A 19,970-nucleotide genomic window follows, 5' to 3' on the forward strand; every position below is an offset into this window, starting at 1 on the left:
GGTAGGACATATGCCCAGGATGGCACGGTGCTGCTGAAATGCGGTTGTCAGCAGAAGTGCAGAGCTCTGCCTGCACGCAGCTGCGGCGGCCAGATGCTATGTAAGCTGATTTGCTGTGTAATTTTATGGATCGTCTTTAAAATATGGCTGTTGGGCAGTGATAAGCCTACAACTTTATCTGCAAAAGAGAGTTGTTATTTATCTAGATTGATTGGATTATAAAGTCAAGACCTTTAATTAAAGAGTACCGTAATCCAAAATCAAAATAATACAAGTTGATGCCCAGCACATGGAGTGGGTCTTCCTTAAGGCAGCTGGGCTCTGTCTGCGACTGAAAGCCCATTCATGCTGGTAAGAGCTTCTGTCCAATTCCATATACTGACTGCATTTTTAATAAAATCTATGATATTGAATTCACCAGCTCACATTTGTTTATGCTCAGCAGATGGCTTTATGAAGAGGTGATAGCAGCTATTCCACAATTTCCAAGCATCCCATTGGAAGTCACCCCAGAAAGGTGGTTTCCCCCTCCCAAGTGCTTTAATGTGCAGAGCAGTGGGAGCGGTGTCTATTCATGTCCCAGCAATGGCTTGTCTGAAGGGTGCAACTTAAAAGAGTAAAATAACTGCTGCTTGTTGGGAGTGCTCCAGCCTGGTGTGGCGTTGACTGCCAGCAGCTCATGCTCTGTCCCAATACAGGCAGATTTCACGGGGGAAGAATAGCAAATTCTTGACCCCCTCTGAGCCTCACACTGGGATTTGAAAGGTGGACTGCTAGTGTTTACAGAAAAGCAAACCATTGCCTTGCGTTTAAAATGGGGAATATAATGTATTTCTTAACCTCTTCTCTTTTTTGAGCAGCTGGAATATTTCAGCCAGTTTCTTTCCTCTTTTTTTTTTTTTTTTTTTTTTAATTTAAATGTTACAGAGGAAATTTCAAGCTGATTAGTTAGAGTCTGGTAAAGTAATAAAGTGACTGAGAATAGTGTATGAAAGCAGAATTCCCAAATCAGCGGCTTCTGCTGAAGTGCTCCAAGGTCCCAGGACAGGTGGGAGCTCCACAGTGCCCTTGGCTGAGCTGGCAGGAAAAGGTCAGGGACTTCGCTGCGGAGGCAAGAAGCAATTCAGGCTGAGGTCACTGCAAGAAACTTTAGTTTCCCCTGAGCACTGAGCAATGCAAAAAACCAGCAGTGAGTGCTCACAAAGCCCAGCTGATCCTGGCGGAACAAATAAAGCCCCAAACCTCTTTTGCAAGATGAAGGCATCATGCAGCCAGGGACTGCAAATGAGCCTGCTGCTTTCTCTGTTGGGTTGCAATTCTTCCCTCTCCTCCCCTTCTGTTTCTATTTCAGTCCTCCCCTCCCCAGTCCTAAGATTTCTTTGCTTTTCTTTCTCTTCACTTTTTTTTGTAGGTCCAGGCTCAGGCAGGGAGTGTGCTACCTTCCAGATGCTGAAATGGATTACTGGATTAACTCCTCCATTGGCTGTTCAGCCTCACAGAGGCTGGAGGTCAGGGAAGTTATTAATTCACAGACTTCTCCATTTGCTCATTGCGAAGGGGCTGGAGCTATTGACTTAGCGGATTCATTGGGATCTTGCAGCCATATTACAGCATGCATTTCTGTAGGCAATAAATCAATACACATCTTTTGATGTCTCTTGTTATCAAATGAAAATGAAACATATGCCGTATTATAGATAAGTACATGTGACAAGGGAAAAAATGCAGTGTGTGTGAGATGCTCCAGCCTTTCCAGCAGCAGGGTGCCAGCTTTGAGACTCGTGCCCGTGGGCCAGGTGACCACGGTATTGCCAGAGACAGAGATAAGCCCTTGGCCGTGTGTGACACGCTGTGAGGCAGAGCTCCCACCCAAGGGTCCGGGGGGAGGCAGGTGCCAGTCCTGACACCTGCCTGGGTGCTGCCTGCGCACTTGGCCCTGGCAGCTGTTCCCTGCCACCTCCTGTGCAACAAGCCAAAAGGGAGGTGCAGAGCCCGTGATCACGATAAACATGACAACGGCACATTGGGTAGGTAGGAAGCCAGCTGGCTAGGCACAGGGGGCAAAGCATTAAAGGTTTCAAGCAACAGTGATGGTGCTAAGGCAATCCAAGTGGAAGGACAAGCCTGGCTGTGCTGGCTTGGAAAAAATTGTATTTCCTAAGCCCCTGCAACCTGCAGCATGGCCATGCAGCACAGAAGCCACCTTCAGCCCTTGTGTGCTCCCCAGGACTCTGAAACGGCTCATGAGCACGAGTGTGTCCCAAGCTGCAGCTGAGCCACCTGACCGAGCTCTGCAAGGAGATATGGCCAAGCAGCAAAGACAGTTACTCCCAGCAGCACAAAGGGCCAGCATTTCCCTGCAAAGATCATACGCCTCAGAAATCACGCACAGAGGAACATCATGCTGGTACATCATCTCAACAAAGGGAACACGAATGTGGTGATGTTTTCTTCCACATCCAGATGAACCGGTGCCTGGCCATCACCAGCCCTTGCTGGGCATCACCAACTTTTAACCTGCTACAGCACAATGAGCTGCGCTGGGTCCAGCCCTGGTTTAAGGAGCTGCCCGGAGCTGTGCTGGTTTGTGGCTGACCGATAAGCAGAGGCATGTGGAGGGGGCACAGCCGCCTCCTCCTGCTGCAGGTGGGACCATGACATGGCAGAGCAGTGCAAGGAATAAACCATTCCCTGTGAAGTTCAAATAACAAGAAATCCTTTGAATCACATGGATGATGATAGCTTGATTACAACTTATTAGTGCTGGCAAAGCAAGAAAACCATGCAGTTTTACACTGCATTTCCTCGTCTAGAGGAAAGGGATAATATATGCTCTGAAATGTGTCTTTGTGGAATAAAATTCTTTAACATTTCTAAATTACAATACTTATGACATTGCTAGGAAACACTAACAAATAAATATCTTCTCATAACTGCAAATAGGCATATTCTTGGGGAAGACATATTTTTTTTGAAGATTAAATAGTTTCAGATGTAGCCTATTGGCTTTCAAGTTTCTGGGATGGACAATATACCCTGGAGACAACAGAAGGAGTTTCTGTGCATCTGGAATTTGACTTTAACATGAGCTTTATCCTGCAAGGAAGATGGATTTAATTGCTGTACAATCCAGAGCATAACAGCTGATCTATTCTTATAAGCATATGAATAAAGAAGCCCCACCGATGGCAAATTCTGGCCTCTTGAAGGCAAAACACTCAGCAGGTAAAGGTCCAAATACCTTTGGATGAAATCAGTGGCTTTCTGATTTCTACTCATGCTATGAAGAATAGTGCTATGATGGAAATTTGATGCCCTGGAGATGTGAGTATCCACAGAGGCAGAGGTGGCAGGATGGTTGGCTCAGCTCAGACAGGCAGTCCCAGAGCCCAAGCGCTCACCAGCTCGCACAGCAAGCCAAGCCTTCAAAGGAAAGCCAGGCCTTTTGCAAGAGCAGGGTTTAACTGCAACATTTTCTGTTTCCATTGGGCTACAAATTGTACATAACCTCACTGACTGAGAAGTGTTTTGGCTTCAGTAAATTTATGTCTGTATTGTCTGCTCATCTGCTCTTGAAATGCAAATTCCTGTTAGTAAAATATACCATCATATGCTTAGTTAACAATAAAAATAGGGATTTTTGATTTTTTCTCTGTCCTCAGTCTAGACAGATTGTTAAAGATCATCTTTTATTTTTATATTTTTAGTATTACTTATGTGGCAACGTGAATCAACTGGCTATAAATAAATTAAGATGGAAATAAGAAGTGTAATTCTAACCATCAGAGGCGTGCGGTTCAGGAACAGCCTTTTAATGTGATTAATGAAGCAAAAATCTAACTAGCTTGAAGAGAGAAGTTGATAAATATAAAAGAGTTATGTGACATACTTGCAAAGGAAGTGTCATGGGAGTGTCCTTTCGAGCCAGTGCTGCTTTGTAATCAATAAAAACATAATTTGTATAATATGTTCAGGGAAGCCACTTGTTACGGGTTTTTTTAAGGGAATTCTGCACAAGAGAATAAGAAACATCCCACAGAGGGGAGCAGTGCTTGGCCTAGGCTAGGGCTCTGGCAAAGCAAATGGGTTTGGGGCATCAAGCAAATGGGTTTGGGGCAGCTGGTGATCTCCTGGGAGAACGAGTAACTGAGGTATTTTATGTGGGCTTTTGTCCTGCCATGCTTCTTCCTGAGCCACCTAAAACTGAGACATCTCATGAGAATTAGTGTTTCAGGGTTTGGCGGAGTATGGACAAAGTCTGAATAATATGAGCTGACTTGAACACCCTTTGAAAATCTATTTGTCTATGAGTAAACCTCAGGCAGCAGGTTTTGGCCAGAGAGCTAATCCCTAATAAGGATTTAAGGCTGCAAACTGAGTTGGTACATCCCTACATGACTGTTCCCCTCTCGGTGTTATTTGTCAGCACAGAGCTTTTTCTTGAGAGAGATACTGAAGCGTAGAAGGATATAATAACATTTTGGATTTGTGATCAAATTTTTGAAAGCTCTACTTTGCCCATGAACATCCATAGCCTATGGACTGATTATATCCCGGAGCACAACATGTGAAAATGTCTGCGTCTCTCGGACACCTCCAGAACTCTCCACCAACCATGGAGGGTGTTGCAGGAAAAACAGCCTCTCCTTCTGGAGCTGTTGGTAGTGACAGTGCCAGGAGAAGGAAAAAACAGCTCGTTAGCAATCAAGCAGAATTGAGAGAGCCCATTTAACCCCTTCTGTGCATCAAGACAGAGACAGAAAGAGATGAGACAGGGAGCTTCAGGGCCCCTGATGAGATGCTGGCAGAGGATGGGTGGTAGAGGGAATAAAAGTTGCAGCAGGAATAAAAGATGCAGCAGGGAGGATTTCATTCAGTTTGAGGTGCAAAGACATGATGCTGAGCATCCAATAAAAAAGTCTAAAGAGTTAAAAAACCTCTTTCTCACATGCACCTGATAAATAAAATAACATTTCCAACTCAGAGATGATCCAAGACCATTTTCCAATAAGAAATAAACCCAGGGCTTAGAAAATGCACACACACAAAGCAGATGAAACTTAAAAGCATTTTCCCAGCACAGCAGTTTAAAAAAAAGGTGACCTTTAAAGAAAGCCAGTAAGAGTTCATTTGCAGTAAAAAATAAATAAAAAAAAATCAGCTGGGTTAATCTAAAAAGCCCTACCTCCCAGACACTCTTCTGCCATAGTTTAGTACTCTTTTTAATAGGTGTTTCAGCAGTAGGATTTAAAAATTCATTTTCTTTTAGTGCTGGAATAAATGGCAGTCAAAGGCTGAAACATCCTTTCCTTTCCCATCCTCCTCTCTCAATGAAGCATAGCCAGAGGTAGCGGCTGCTCTCTGTCCTTTCCTTGCACATCACTTTCATCCAGATAAAGTTTAAGCTCACATTGGCATCCAGGTGGTAAAAGGGAAGAGGTGGAACATCTCCCTATCTTCATTCTCGCAATGGTCAGCTCTGGAGCTAAGAGAAGTGCATTAATTCTGTCTGGAACTTCTTTAAATGGAAAAAAATGCTTTTGCCAGAGCGCTGCCAACTTAAAGCTTTGCTATACGTATGGCAGTGCAAGTAGATGTTGGAGCATTGTAGAAAGATGTTTTCTTCCTGGGTAAGTTCTCTGATGTCCGTGGTGAAGCTTTTGCTCACTCCCTTCAGGAGACCCAGTCTTGGTGCCCACATGTATCAGCCATTTATGTGTTTCACGGTCCTTCAAACAGTGGGATAAAGACAATGTAGAATACAGATGTTTACATTTGGCGCAGACCTTTGGGATACTTATAGCTGTGATGATCTCTGTCCCCTGCTCTGAGCTGTTGCTCCTGCGGTGGGGGAGTACAGCTCTTCTGGTGTGAGCATTGAATCCTCCCCAGGACCAGACCAAGAACATTTATCTCCTGTGGGAAAATATTACCAGCATGGAGGAAAACTGTTGTAAAATGACTGCTTTCAAAGTCTCTGAGGCAGTGCTCAGTCTGTCTGCCTCTTTCCTGATATAAAGCACATTTGTGTTTAAAAGGACAATGGCTAAATTAAAGTGCCAGGCCAAACAATTAAGCTATTATCTTTACAAATAATACACAGGATGTCCTTGCCTTTAAAAGATCAGGAGAGAATGATATGTCTTTATTTCATTTTTTTCAATGTTGTCATGCAGCTTGAGGTTCTTCACATAAAGCATCAGCTGCTGGAAGCATGTCATGTGGTGATGGTCTTGTCATTAAAAAATAACTGAGTGGTGAAAAATAAAACGCAAGTTCCAGGTGAGGGACTGAGTTGGGAATAAGGTTCCCATGCATTACCTGCTGGCATCCCTGTAGGTAAGGCCGGACAAACCAGGGTAAATCTGGAATAATCCTGGTGTCATCCAAGGAATTACAGCAGGGAAAATCCAGCAGGAGATGAGGAAGGTGCCGTCCGCAGCGTGGCTGGGAACATGGCTCCTGCTGCCGTGTGCATGCCGGCACTCCCAGGGCTGGCACACCTGTACAGAGAGACCATAAGCTCGTTCTGAGAGCTGACTGACATGGCAGCCTGCATAGTCTTTGATGATCCTTGATGCCTGTTACAAGTTTTATTAATTTTAAAAGCTTTCTGATCTCTTCCAGTTAAGCTTTAATTACTATTCTTCATTTCCAGCCCATAGAAAGATCAAAACCAGTTTAGAGGAAGAGGCTTTTTATTCCTTACCAACCCTGCCCCCTGTCTTCACTGGGGATTATATTTCTTCACTTTGCACATCCATGAGATCATTAAGTATAAAGCAGCAGTCAGCTAGCAACATCTACAGAACTGTATTCCCATTGCCTGTGGCAGGATGCCAAACACAGTAAATATGACTTTAAGGTTGTGCAGTTGGTCTTTTGAGCTTTTACAGTTTCTAGCTGGAGGGGAAAAAGAAAAAAAGAGACCAGCTGGTGCAATTACTCTTGTTTTCAATTGCCAGTTATGCAACAGGCAGGTACATGGATATGCTTTAGACCCTTCCTATTTGGTGTGAAAGCCACTGCCACCTTCTTCTTAAACCAGCAAGAAGGGGCCAAAAGATGTCATAGGTTGGGGAACTCATTGGTTGCTTCATTTGAAATGCAGAATTGCTTTTAAAGGGTCAGGTTTCTTCCATCAGTGCTCAGAGGCTCTGACATTTGGCTTTCTCTTTGCATCTTCTTACAACCATCCGTACGTGTCAGCTCTACAGAAGGTGACTGCAATGTGTTTTAGCTCATCCAGAGCCACGTGTGAGAACTTGCCCATGCACAACATGAGTGTCACTGCTGTGTGTGCCAGAGGTGGGCCGATATTTGGCTTGCTGACCTGATCTGCCAAGCTGATCTTCAGGTCTGGCAGTGGTGTTTAAAGCCTGAGGACTAAAAACTAAATCTAACAACTTCCCAAATTCCTAAACAAGCCACCTGCTGTCCAAGGGGCTGGAGAACTGAGAGGCTGCTGTCCTTCTGCAGAACCAGTTCTGAACAGACTGACCCACCAGGTCTCCCAGTACTTGGCAATGACATGGCTACCACACCAAAGGGCAACAGCTCCTATCATCTGCATACATGAAACTGGGCAATAAGGTTTTTAAATGTAGCAGGCCCAATTTATGCTGATCTCCGTGAGAGTGAGGTACCTTGCTACTTTTAAGTCTGATCCATGCTGCCCTTCCTGGGAATGAAATTATATTTCCTATAACTGGAGATGCTGGGGGCCCTTATGTCACACTTCGGACATGAACAGATGTCACGCTTTGGACGTGCCCTGCTGGAGGACCAATGGATATCCATCACCCCTCCATCTTCCTTACTACGGTTGGAAAGTAAAATATGAACAGCAAGACACTGTTATTCTCAAGTGTGGTTTCTACAGTGACTTGTCTGGGATTCAGAAATCTTTCACTCTGTTCTCCAGCTGCTGTAAGATCTCTTGACAAGGAGTCACAACGCTTTTCTCTGGGTTTCACCTCAGCCCAAAAACAACTACAGTAAACAGAAAAACAAACAAGCTGAGAAGTGTGCTGAGCAAATGCGGGGGAAATATTTTTTACAGAAACTCTAAGCAGTTTTGCAGAGCTCTTTTCAAGTGCATTTACTGAAATTTCCCCAGAGCCTTCCTAATGTAAGTACCGCTGGAAAGATCCTAACTAAGAGAAACAGCTCCTGCTGAGTGATAGTCCACAGCTTTATTAGGGGAGATCAAAGAGAATAAAACAATTACTGTAATTTCCAAGGAACAGTTTTTCCAGGGGCATAGGAGATGTAGGCTATGAAAATGGGTCCATGTGTGCTTAAGTAATGGGTAGGCATTTCTGTCTTTAATTTTTTTGCTGGCAGAGGGAGTCACCTCCTATTCTGGGATATACTAATGCAAATACGAAGTAACTTTTTTTGGCTTCCATAGAGTGCCTGCAGTTTTAAAGTTGTGTACATGGGATAACTGTGTGACTCTGGCTCTTACGATGGCCTAAAGGATGCTGGACACAAACTGCGACCTGGCAGCGGGACTTGGATACCTTACATTCTGGTGGGGGACAGGACACCTGCACCCTCATGTGTCCCTAGATGAGGTTTGATTCAATCCTGTGCTCATTTTGGGGGTCCCAGGAGACAAATCCTGATGAATCAAATGCTGCCACTGTTGCATTTGCAGGTGAGCATCCAGGGTGGTGGTGAGAGCTGTGGCTGACGCGTGCTCTGGAAATCAGGCTGTGTTACCCTCCCTAGATGCACAGAGGACAATCCTCAGACTCACCCTGCTCTTGTCTCAGAGGCTGAAATGACCCTATAGCTGGGCTGGGCATAGCAGCTTCTCTCCAGCAAAACAATTGTCCTTTATCCTATTATATCGTAACGTGATTTAGAGATGATTCACCCCTTTTATTTGAGCCCAGACTTTGCTATTATCTTGCATTTCAGCCAAAGATTAATAGGAATGCTAATGTGTCTACACAGGGACATTTTCTGCAAAATTAATCTAAGAACTTTTAAAATGAATGAGCATATATAAAATATTTCTTTGGAACAAAAATGGACTTAATTTAGTTTATCTTAATGCATTTTGGAGACAAATCACAACAAACCAAACAAAGATCTCTGTAATTCTGTCCACGTAGAAGTGAATGTGGCTGAATGAATCCACTTTAAATTCCAGCCTTCAGTTAGTCCAGGTTAATTTTCCAAAGTAAACAAGCCCTAAATTAAAAAAATTTTAAAAAGAAGAAACAAACCCTAGTTCAGTTACGACAGTGATATTCTCAGCTTTGAAATCTGCAGATCCAGGAGGCTGTGTCCCACATTGTCTTTTATAGAATGGGGTATGCCTGAGGAGCGAGGAATGTCTAAAGGCGCTGCCTACTGTCTCGATGGCACGGCCAGACTCTCACTTTTACTTCACCCGCTTCAGAGCAGCTCAAAGCCAACAACAGTGGCAAGGTTGGCAGGTCTGTCATGCAGAAACCTTCCTGCAACTTCAGGTGCCGGAAAAAACAAGTGTTAGAGCAGGTGTAGGAAAGCGGCACTGCCTGGAGATGATAACTGCACGATCCAAAGAAGATGTGTACAAGGAGTGAAGCAGAAAATCCCCTTCCTCTGTGGGAGCCCTAAGAACAAACTTACAGCTCTGAAATCCTTCTTTTGCCTTCGGAGATAAATAGATGGACTGTACAAATAACTAGGGTTTCCTGAAGAGACACAAGTGTGAGGACAGAGGCACTGGTGACTGCCTGGGAGGTGGGCAGCATCATGTCCCAGGCTGGAAAATGGAGGGGGCACGTGTGAGACAGCACATACCCCGTAGGGCTCAGCCCATTACAGGAGCAATATCAGGAAGATGAAACAAATCTGACAACAGCAGTGACTAAAGGGGAAGAGCAAATTAACTATCAGTGCTAATGAGGGGAAAAAACTGCCAAAGCCTCTCACTACAAAATGGGTCCCCACATATAGTCACAGCCCCAGGAAAAGTGTTAATTTGGCATATGTCCACTCATTTGAAAAAATCTTATGATGAAATTCTGACTAGCAGTCATGGGCATCGCTTAGAGAAGCTCATCTCTGCTAAAAGAGAGAAGGCACCTTGGAGAACTGCTGCCGGTCAGAACAGGGGGTGAGCGGACTCTGGGACATGGACCCAGCAGGGCAGAGGATGCTCTTCACCAGCACATGTCATGCAGAGAAAGAGCCTTTAGTGTCTTCAGTAAATAAGTAAAGGATACAAACATCTTAAGATATCACCTACATACTGTAAAAGGCACCGATCCTTTGTTGAGGATGGGAAAGAATGATATAAACAAGAAGAGAGAAAACGTTTCTATCAGAATGTTTTTTCATGTAAAACTCTGCTGTTGTGGAAGCAAAAATTTGCATGGAAAGTGCTGGCCAAATGTAATTTTCATAGGAGAACAAAGAGAAAAAAAGGAGAATCTATCTCATGGATGGTTAGCAAAAACCATCAGTGTCCATTATCAATAAGTGAAGATCTCAAAATCATGTACAATATTTTCTTAAGAATTTAAGTTTGGGTTTTGTTTTGTTTTCAATTAATTTACATTAAATTTTAATTTCCCTTGTATTACCATTTATCAAGTTGTTCTTGTGCAGTTTTCTGTAGGGACAAGAATCTCTCTCAACAATTTCCAGACAGAATATTCATTATTTAGTTGAACGGACTGAAAACCAAAAACTCCCCACTATGGCCAGGGCCACACAGCAACGCAGTAACTCAGGCGGGAGTGAATCCAAGCCGTGGCTCTTGGTCTCTGCTCTCATCACTAGGACAGACTCTTTGCTTGAAGGCAAAAGGGGAAATGAAAGTGATTGTAGGACACTCTCCAGGGCACAATCACAAGCTAAATAGGCTTTGTTTATGTAGACAGCTTTCTAAAAGTCAAACCATTGATAATGGGGGATCTTAATATCAGGCTGTTGTCTGGGATAACCACAGTCAACTCGCTGGGGACTGCTCTTGGAGGGCGTACAGCATGTTGTATTTACACTGATACTCCAGCAGTCAAGATCAGAAGCAGTTTTGGACTCAGTCCTAGGAATCAAGCCAGGTATGATAAATAAGATATATTCTGGGGAATATGTAGGGCCAGTGAATTACAGAGGCAGGCTTGGTATCAGGGCTGTCTTGCCTCTCACCGTTCCCACTGGGAACACAGCCCAGTGTCATCCAGACGGCTTTGTAAATCCTGATGGAGCACACTGGCCTCCCAGGAGCATCCAAAACTCGGGTCCTTTTCCTCTGCCATCTACAGCAGCTTTCCAAGCTGCTGAGCCAACTCAAGACAGAGCTGGCTGGGTGTCGTTAGCGGACAGAGAGGCAAATAGCATCATTCTGGGTTAGCTCATATACACATGACTTGTTGTTTGAAAAGAGACCTTGAGCTTTGCTGAACCCAGTGTACTCATCTTTAATTTTCACTTTCCCAGCAGAGATACACCCACATTTCTCCAAAGAATTATAGTTAGTTTGGTCGAGGCATTTGTTGAATAACAAATAACTTCTTATTGCCCCTGCTTTAGAGAATAAGCTGATCTGGAGACACACCACTTTTTGTTTGCTCTTTCCTAAAGGGAACATTATATTATTAATATTTTGTCATAAGTATCTGGAAGTTATGGAAAATGTTCACCATCTCCAGCATTCAAGGCTTCTTGAACCAAAGTTTTATCACCCAAAACAGTGTGCCAGAAAGTCAACTGCTGGTGTCAGCCAGGAAACAGGGAGCAGAGACAGTGTTGGCACTTCAGGCATCAAGAATAATAATAGAAAGATCTTATGAACAAATGATTAATGAGAAAAGAAATAAGCTGAAATGTCCTGATGCTGCTAAGTAAATATTTATCAACGACTAATAGCTTTGCAGAAGTTCTGTTAATGTCAGATTTGCTAATAATAAGAACAGAGTAATATATATTATGAATAATACTCAAATTACAAATTTGAATAAGTTTCTCCCTAAGACAAGGACATTACTTTTCCATTTTCCTTGCAGTTTATGAAGATAAACTCAATGGCTGAGATCAGAAGAATCTTAGAAGAGAAATATACTCCAGAAATGTTAAGTTGTCATAGAACCCAAAACATATGTCAATTTTAACTGCATATTGAACCCCATCCCTTTTCACCTCCCAGACAGTGCTTTGATGGAGCTGGAGCCTGGCCACCCAAATATAATCAGCCACCCACAAAAGACAGGAAAAAAAAAGCACTTTTAGCGCTGATCAGTCAAAAACCTGATACAAATGTCATTTTCATTAAAGCTCTTTCACTTAGTGACTATGAAAGTCCTGCCGTATCCTTGTGAATTCTCATATTAAATACCTCCTAGCAAGTGAAATGCACACTTAAGTAATAATAGATCGGTAATTCTCACCTTCCTAAAAAGAAACCTAGTTTGTGGATTTTTCTATGTATTTAAGAAAATTACTTTCAGATCCCTCTTCATATTCACACTCAGGCTTTTAATTTCTAATTCCCCATCACTCATCTCTCTGCCTGGGCCTGGTTTTCCTGAGAACATTTGAGGGATTCATCCTCCATGCTTGGAAATTTTATGGGACTTCATTTTTTTTTTCAGAAAAGGAGAATAAAAGTAAAGAGCTAGAAGGGTTGAACTGCGCAGGGTTGATGTTTTGGTTAGACAGTCTGAATCTTGAATTCTGGAAAGTGCACTGACCATAACCTGAAATTGAGATTATTTGTGCAAATATTTAGTGCCATTTTCCCCACCACATCTTTGCCACCATGGCCTGAGTCACGCTCTCATGTGACCCCGAGTCACCTAGCTCAGCTTCCCTCTGCTCAAAGCTGCCCATTCACACAGGCTTCAAGCACTGAACATTTCTGATAGGAAATAACGTCTCAGCAAAGCGTGGCAGCTCAGCAAAAGCCATTTCCAAGTGACTCACTGCAAGGTACTGCAGGAGGTGAGAACTTGCACGGTGCAGATTATCAGCTTTCTTTCCTGCTGACTAATTCCCTGGTATGAAGTGAAATTCTCAGACCATATTGTGCTTTTGATTAGCGCTGCCAGAGATACGGAACGCAGCAACATATCCGGACTCTGGCAGCAGATCGCAAAGACACAAACCCATAGAAACTACCTGCAGCAAGAGTGGTTCTGCCCAGGACATGTACTGGTTTGCCCCAGTGGGAGCACGGACTGCTTTAGAAGTGCTTTTCAGGAGAAATGCTCCAGGTCTGCAATGGAAAAGACTTTCCAAAACTATCGTTTGCTGAAATTCCCACCTATCCAAGTCACTGCTTTTGAAGATTTTTGTTCTTCATTCCCCAGTTTGAAGACAATGTGAACAGCACAGAGTGCAACCTCAGCTCAAGTTTAAAATGGAAATTAAACATTTTTCCACTTCCATTTGCAAAGACTTTCAGGCTCAGGCTTTTATACGTTTTACATATCTGCACATTTTATATCTTGCCAAAAAAAAGCAGCCGCTTCACTTCTTAAATATCCCTCCTTTGTGGGGGAAAACTTAACACCATCACTGGGGCTTCAGTGAATTTCTCTTCAGTACTGATGCAGTGGATGAGGAGCACTCCTTATTTACTATACAAATGATTAATACCAGGTTTAGACATGCTGAGAAAAACAATTAGACCTTTAGTGTCATCTCCCTGACCATTTTACCTGGCATAGTTTTAATATTGAAGCCCGCCAGGCTCAGATCATGCAGCAGTCGAGGAGATAACCATGCTCACCTTTGAGGGGGCTCTGAAGGAAATACAGAAAGGCCCAAGAGGGAAATTATTTAGCTAAAAAACCAAAGTCCTCTGCTAATTTATGCAACTATTTATGCAGAATTTATGCTAATGTATCCCATGATGTTGATAGACTCTAGCCATCTATCATAAATCTCAGGCACTGGCTGGCTGCATGGAGCCCATAAGGATGGCGGATGGTTCTGATGGGGTGCCGTGCCAGAACAAGGATCCTCCCAGGATGTCTCAGTGCAGGATCAAGGCCCTGGTTTGTACCAGACAAAACCCTAAACAGGCCTGAGCTTGTTCAAACAAAATCCCTGCTTTCTGCTCTGCCTGCAGATGTACATTTTGGCTGCAGAAAGAGAATGAAGCTGAAGGGGAGACTTTGTTTTCAACTACAAAGTTGGAAAAAGCTGGGAAAATGAAGCTAACTAAAACTGATGGCGTATCGTTCCAAACCGCAGCAAACCTCTGGGCTCCACGCAGAGAAAGCAGCGGCCTTGGGTAATAAATTGATTGTTTTCCTGTTAGCTGTGGAATTTGTTAGTGCTGTAAAACTGCTGTCCATGCTGAGGACTCCTCCTGTTATTCTCTTGAACCAAGAGAATAATAAAAGGCTTCTCTGGAAATTCTTTACATCTCCGTTTTTAACAGATGGCTGCTGAACTCCGTAAGGTCAGCAGTACACTGTCTGATTATCACCACATGGCTCCTTTAAGCAGAATAAATTAGGAAAAGAGAAAAAAAAAACACCAAAAAGACAGCCCAAGACTTGCTTTCTGCAGAAGAGCTTGGTGCAACCACACATGGATTTCAATTTTGAAGAATCACAGGACACACTTCCCTGACTGATAGCAATTGTTGGAAAGCAAAAATAAACGTGTGTGACTCATCGTTCACGCAGGTCTAGGGGACAGAGCACCATATCCTTCATGTGGGAAGGCAATTTGGTGAAGGAGACTCAACAGACTCAAAAGACTTAATCATGATTCAGTTCTGTGCTCCCACACCCACACACTTACCAATGGGACCCACGCTCATGTGCCAGGTGTTTGATTTGGAAGGAAGACACGCTCCAAAAATAGACATCAAGATGATGTTTGGATGAGCATAAGGGAATCTAATAAGACAAAAGTATATCAAAACAAAATAGCTAAGTGGAATTTGAAAGTCAAAAGCTGAGAAGTTTTTAAAGAGAGAATATCTTGTCTTGCTATAAGCATGAGACTGAGATCAGATTTTCCGCTGGTAAACGTCAGTGTAATTTCATTTACCTACTGGAACTAAAACAGTTTATTTCAGTGAAGGTATGAACAACCAGACTGCTTTCTCTTTTTAAATAATGCAAGAGCTATATCCGCCCATGCCTGTACGAAGAGCTGCCAGCAGCAGGAAGGGGCCTGGCAGTACTGGGTAAGGACAGTATCAGTTTTGTTTCAGCAGCTCGGTGCCCACATTGCCAAGACAGACCCCGACCAGGCACTCACCAGCTCCTGCTTCCAGTCCTTCTGCCTGCCAGCACATGGCAGACAGCTCCTTGCCAAAACAAGTCCTACCACGGTGCAGCTTTGAACCAGCACTGCCACTGAATTTCCTCATTGACCGGCCTGGCATAACGGGAGGGCAGCAAAAACCCAGCTGTTGCAAATCAGCTACCTACTGCTGTAGGGGATATGGCAGCTCTGATTGGGGTGGGAGAGGAGAAGGCAGGGACTTTAGCTAATTATCCTCAACCTCCAAGTGTCCCTACAGTGCACATTGTCAGTTTGACATCCCTGCTGTGGTGTAAGCAGAAACGTCCTCACTTTTCTCATTGCCTGGCTCGCCACCGCCTAGAAGATGGACACATCAGGGTCACGGAGGTGAGACAATCCCTACTTGTCGTCCCTCTCCCTTTTGGCCCAGACTCGCAGCTCTCTGTCTAACTCGTGTCTGGTTTTAATCAAACCTGTCGGCATGGAGACCCTGACCTTCTCAAAAGCCTTCAGTCCCTGCACTATAATTAAAATGATTTGTCTAATGCTGCCCCATCAAGATGGATTTCAGGAAGGAGAAAGTGCAAACTCCCAGAGCTGGTGGAAAATGCAAATAAACAGAGCGTCGATCTGGCATAGATAGCTGTCACTCAAACTGACCTCACCCGCTGGAAGGATCTAATCAAACACAGTCTGCCTCTGAGATATAAGCCTGGGAAATGAAGCTTTAAATGGTGTTTTCATCCATGCTGGAATGGCTCAATTTATGCTTTGTTTTGTTTGTGAAATAGCTGCTTTTTAAAAATAAATGCTAATACTGCTACAAATAATTAATGTTATCTGAATCTATCAAATTCTAGGAGGGGGTGATTAGATTCAAAACAGCAGAGACATTTCTAATCTCAATGATATGAGACAATATAAAAACAATGCCTATGTTCTTAGATAACCTTTGGTCTCAGTCTTTTGCTGAACATCAGTGCTCCTGAGGCTAGCATATGTTTATTTCTTAAGCTGAAATGTAACATTTTGCCCATATGTTGATACTAAAACAAAAATTTCACTTCCGAACTCTTTAATCTTTTTATGCATGTGTTCTGTCGCTCTCAGGCAGGGATTGTGAGTACCAGACGCTGCCTTATGTAAAATAATTGACTGTATTTTCTCTCCTCTGAACTAATTCACCACATTTTCTCCCTATCTATCACCTAGATGAATGCACTGTGTTTTCTATCTATCACCCTGCTAAGGTACTCATCGCTGGGGGTATGCAGCCAGCAGATAAAAAGGATAATACTACTATATTAAATAAAGAAAATTGATGTTCCACTTATAGTAAAACTGAGCCAAATTCTACGAAGTGGGTTGCCATGAGGGAGAATTTGGCCCTCTGTTTCAAGCAGAGGGCTTTTCTGAAGCAGTGCTCCCAGCCCATGATATTCATAGGTCTTTCCTTGCAATGCCATATGGCCTGGGAAAGCCAGGGTTCTATCTCTTGTCCTCCCGCTGCCCCAGCCCTCCTCATTGGGGCTCACACAGCCCTCCTCATCAACGTCCAGTCTGAGCCCAAGATTTCTTGTCCTGGTCAGTGCGGACATGGAGAATCAGGTGCTGCACTCAGGTGAGCCAAGAGAGGACACGGAAGTCATGAGATTTAAGAGTCTGGCATCTAGCTTCTGTGCCTTTAATGGCTCGGACCTGGCCAGCATTTGCCAGCAAGCTCTCCTTGGTCAGAGTCTGGGTTAGAGGCTGCATTTTCAGAGAGGCAGACCCAGAGCTTCAAGGGCTGTTGAATGACTCAAGAAACTGGATCATTCAAACAGCAGCAAATATGACAGAACTACACAAATCGAACAGGTTTTGTGAATATCTGCCTGATTCATAGAGGTAAGAAAGCAAATCAGGATCCTCAGATGCAGTGTTTCTTGGATGTTAAATGTTGCACCAGTTAGGGCTGTTGGTGTGAATTTTTATGTGATGGGAGTAGTCCAAAGTGCAGGACTGGGATCTGGGATCTGAAATGCAGTGAAAGCAACCCCTGGCTGCTTCGCAGACAATTCATCATGAGAATGTCCATGGTGAACAAAAAAAGGGAGATCAATTTTTTAAGCAAGTCTGTCCTGAAAATGGGCAGCTCAGGCCAATGCCCCTCTAATGTACCATATAAACTTTAATGTACTACCACTCCATTTCAGCTATGTTTTTTTCTCCTCATTGCAAAATGCTGAATTACAGTTAAATGCTAGATGGTATTTCCTGACTGTGTGACTGATTGCTTGCCTTTGTGCATGGCTGGCTATTTGTTAGCAGTGAGCACTTCAAAGCCTAGCAGCCAGTCCAGCCGCCCAGGAAAGTGGTTCAGCTCTCTTTGCCCACCCCACTACATTAGTCGAGAGAGAGGAAAAATCTTTTGGCACTTCACAACAGAGATATGAAAAGTGACTGTACTGCTTTTGATGCAGAGGCACCACGTCTCCCTGCCAGCCAGCACATCCAGATATTTTCTCTGTGGAAATTGGGACAGAACTGGGAGGGAAAGGGCAATAAATTACATTTATGCCAGGTGATCAGTCTGTAGCCTGTTTGCAGCAGATCTCTATAAAGAGATCTACCTGGCCAACTATAGAATGTTTATGATGTGCTTTCCCTTCTTAGCAAGCTTTCCCTATATTAAACATGAGAACAAAGCTCCTTCTTCCAAGAAAATACATGGCAGGCATTCTTGTTTCTGCTTTCTCTGCTGATGGGACAGCATTTAATTAGTAATTATGCTTAATTCCAAGAAAGCGGACATGATATAGCTGCTCTGGGCTAGAATTTTAAGCTTAGAACAACAAAGTAAGTTGGGTTCCTCCCTTCAGCAGCTCCCCATGGGCAGCCCCCAAAGCATCAACATAGCTTGAAAAGCAAATATTCAGAATACTATATCATGTGTTGGCCTCTGCTTGGAGGGATATTTGGATAGAAGTAGGTCACATTTTCAAGCTTTTGATTGCCTTTACAAGGAGAAGGAATACGTTCAAGGACCCAGACCTTCTTTGGAGAAAGTGTTTCCAGTACTTCTGTGCTGTGGACAAGACACGAACTTCCAGGCTGCTGGCGTGTGAGAGGAAACCTTTCCCTTCTCCATGCACAAGACCCGTACTACTCCACCAAGCAGTTTGCAGTCTGTCCTACAGACGGCAGCATGGAAGGAATTAGGTGCAAACGTGAAGACTGAATCCAGGTGACAACATTGCCTTGGCCACTCATGCTGATTTAAAAAATCAAACAAAAGAAAGAAAGAAGGCAAAAAAAGCAGCAGCAGCAAGCAAAAAAGCTCACAGGGCACCTGACATAAACAGGAGCATTTGCTGTGGGAAGGAGAACCAGTTTCCTGTAAAAAGGATTCTAGCCAAGAGACATCTTAATCTATTGCATGTCGAAAGATTTGAGCTGGAAAATATTTCTGTTCTTTTCTTCCAGTATGTTTTGTCATCTTGTGCTCTGGGAACATCTTGAACAGCTGTTAATAATTTATATCTTACAGTGGCATATTAAATCATTTGGCTGTCAGAATGGCTTTGAAACACAGGGTCCCTGGGTCTGCCCTGGATAATGAAGGGAACTCCTGAATCTTCCAGGTGCCAATAGGTTTTGCTTTTATTTCTTGCAACAGTGTGATATGCAGCCTGTTAGGACATGATGCACCTGTGAACACTTGAAAGCAGGCTTAGACTGACAAAAAAAAACAGCCTGATGAAAATACTCTCCAAAATCTGTCTGGTCCTTGGAAACATTGACCAGTTGGGATAACAACCATAAAATTGCTCATTGAAGTAATCAATCCTTGCACTGGATCAGGAAGAATTTTTGTGTGTGTGTGTGTGTGTGTGCACGCGCGCAGTGTTTCCCTGTTGGAGAAGATTATAATCTACTAGTCACATGTAGGGCCTGCGACTCAGCCCATCCTGCTGCTAAGTTTGCAACCTCAGCCACATCCCATCATGGCCCCAACTGACCCACCTTCAAAACTGCCTGGGTGACACTGAATGGGCTGTGATAAGATGCCACTAATAAAAGCTCTTTTGAAACCTTCAGAGAAAAATGCTACTTAATAGCAAATCGTTGCTGCCCTTATTTAAAAAAAATGTATTTTCCATACCAAGGACTTTCACTCTGAATAGGTCAGCAGGGCTTTTCCTGTAGACTTATTGTACTTTAAAACTGCAAAATTTGCATAGATCATCATGCAGAGAAGGCCACAAGCAGAGGAAAGAGAAAGAAAGGTACAGGCTGGGGGTAACGTAAGGAAAGGAACAGATAGGACAGTTAGAGGAAAGATGCATGAAAAAGAAGAGAAACAGAAATGAAGTGCAAAGGGAAAGCAAATGGTGTCATTCCCATGACTTCAGCAGCGCAAAGTGATCATCTACTGCTGCTGTTTAACTGGAGGGTCAATTATATTATAATATTTGCAAAAGGGAAGATGAAGGATTTCTTATCTCTCCTGGGATTGAATGTCCTTATTTTAACACTGTCTCTGTGGAAGGGAACCTTTACTGGGCATGTGCCAGCTGCGGCACAGGGCTGGCGAGCAGCAGCTTGCAGCCAATGCACGATGCACCTTTCAAATGCAGGCTCTCTATCAGGGACAACCACTTGATCTTTCTGAAGAGTGCAAGACCCCGTAGGAAAAATGACCATTGACTTTTTGTGGATTTAGAGCAAACTCTCATAAAGCAAAGCATCTTCTGCAGAAGTTTGTGCGGTGCAAA

This window comes from Nipponia nippon, unplaced genomic scaffold (assembly GCF_047370975.1).
Source record: "Nipponia nippon isolate SJK-2023a ecotype South Korea unplaced genomic scaffold, ASM4737097v1 scaffold_5, whole genome shotgun sequence".
Taxonomy (NCBI): Eukaryota; Metazoa; Chordata; class Aves; order Pelecaniformes; family Threskiornithidae; genus Nipponia; species Nipponia nippon.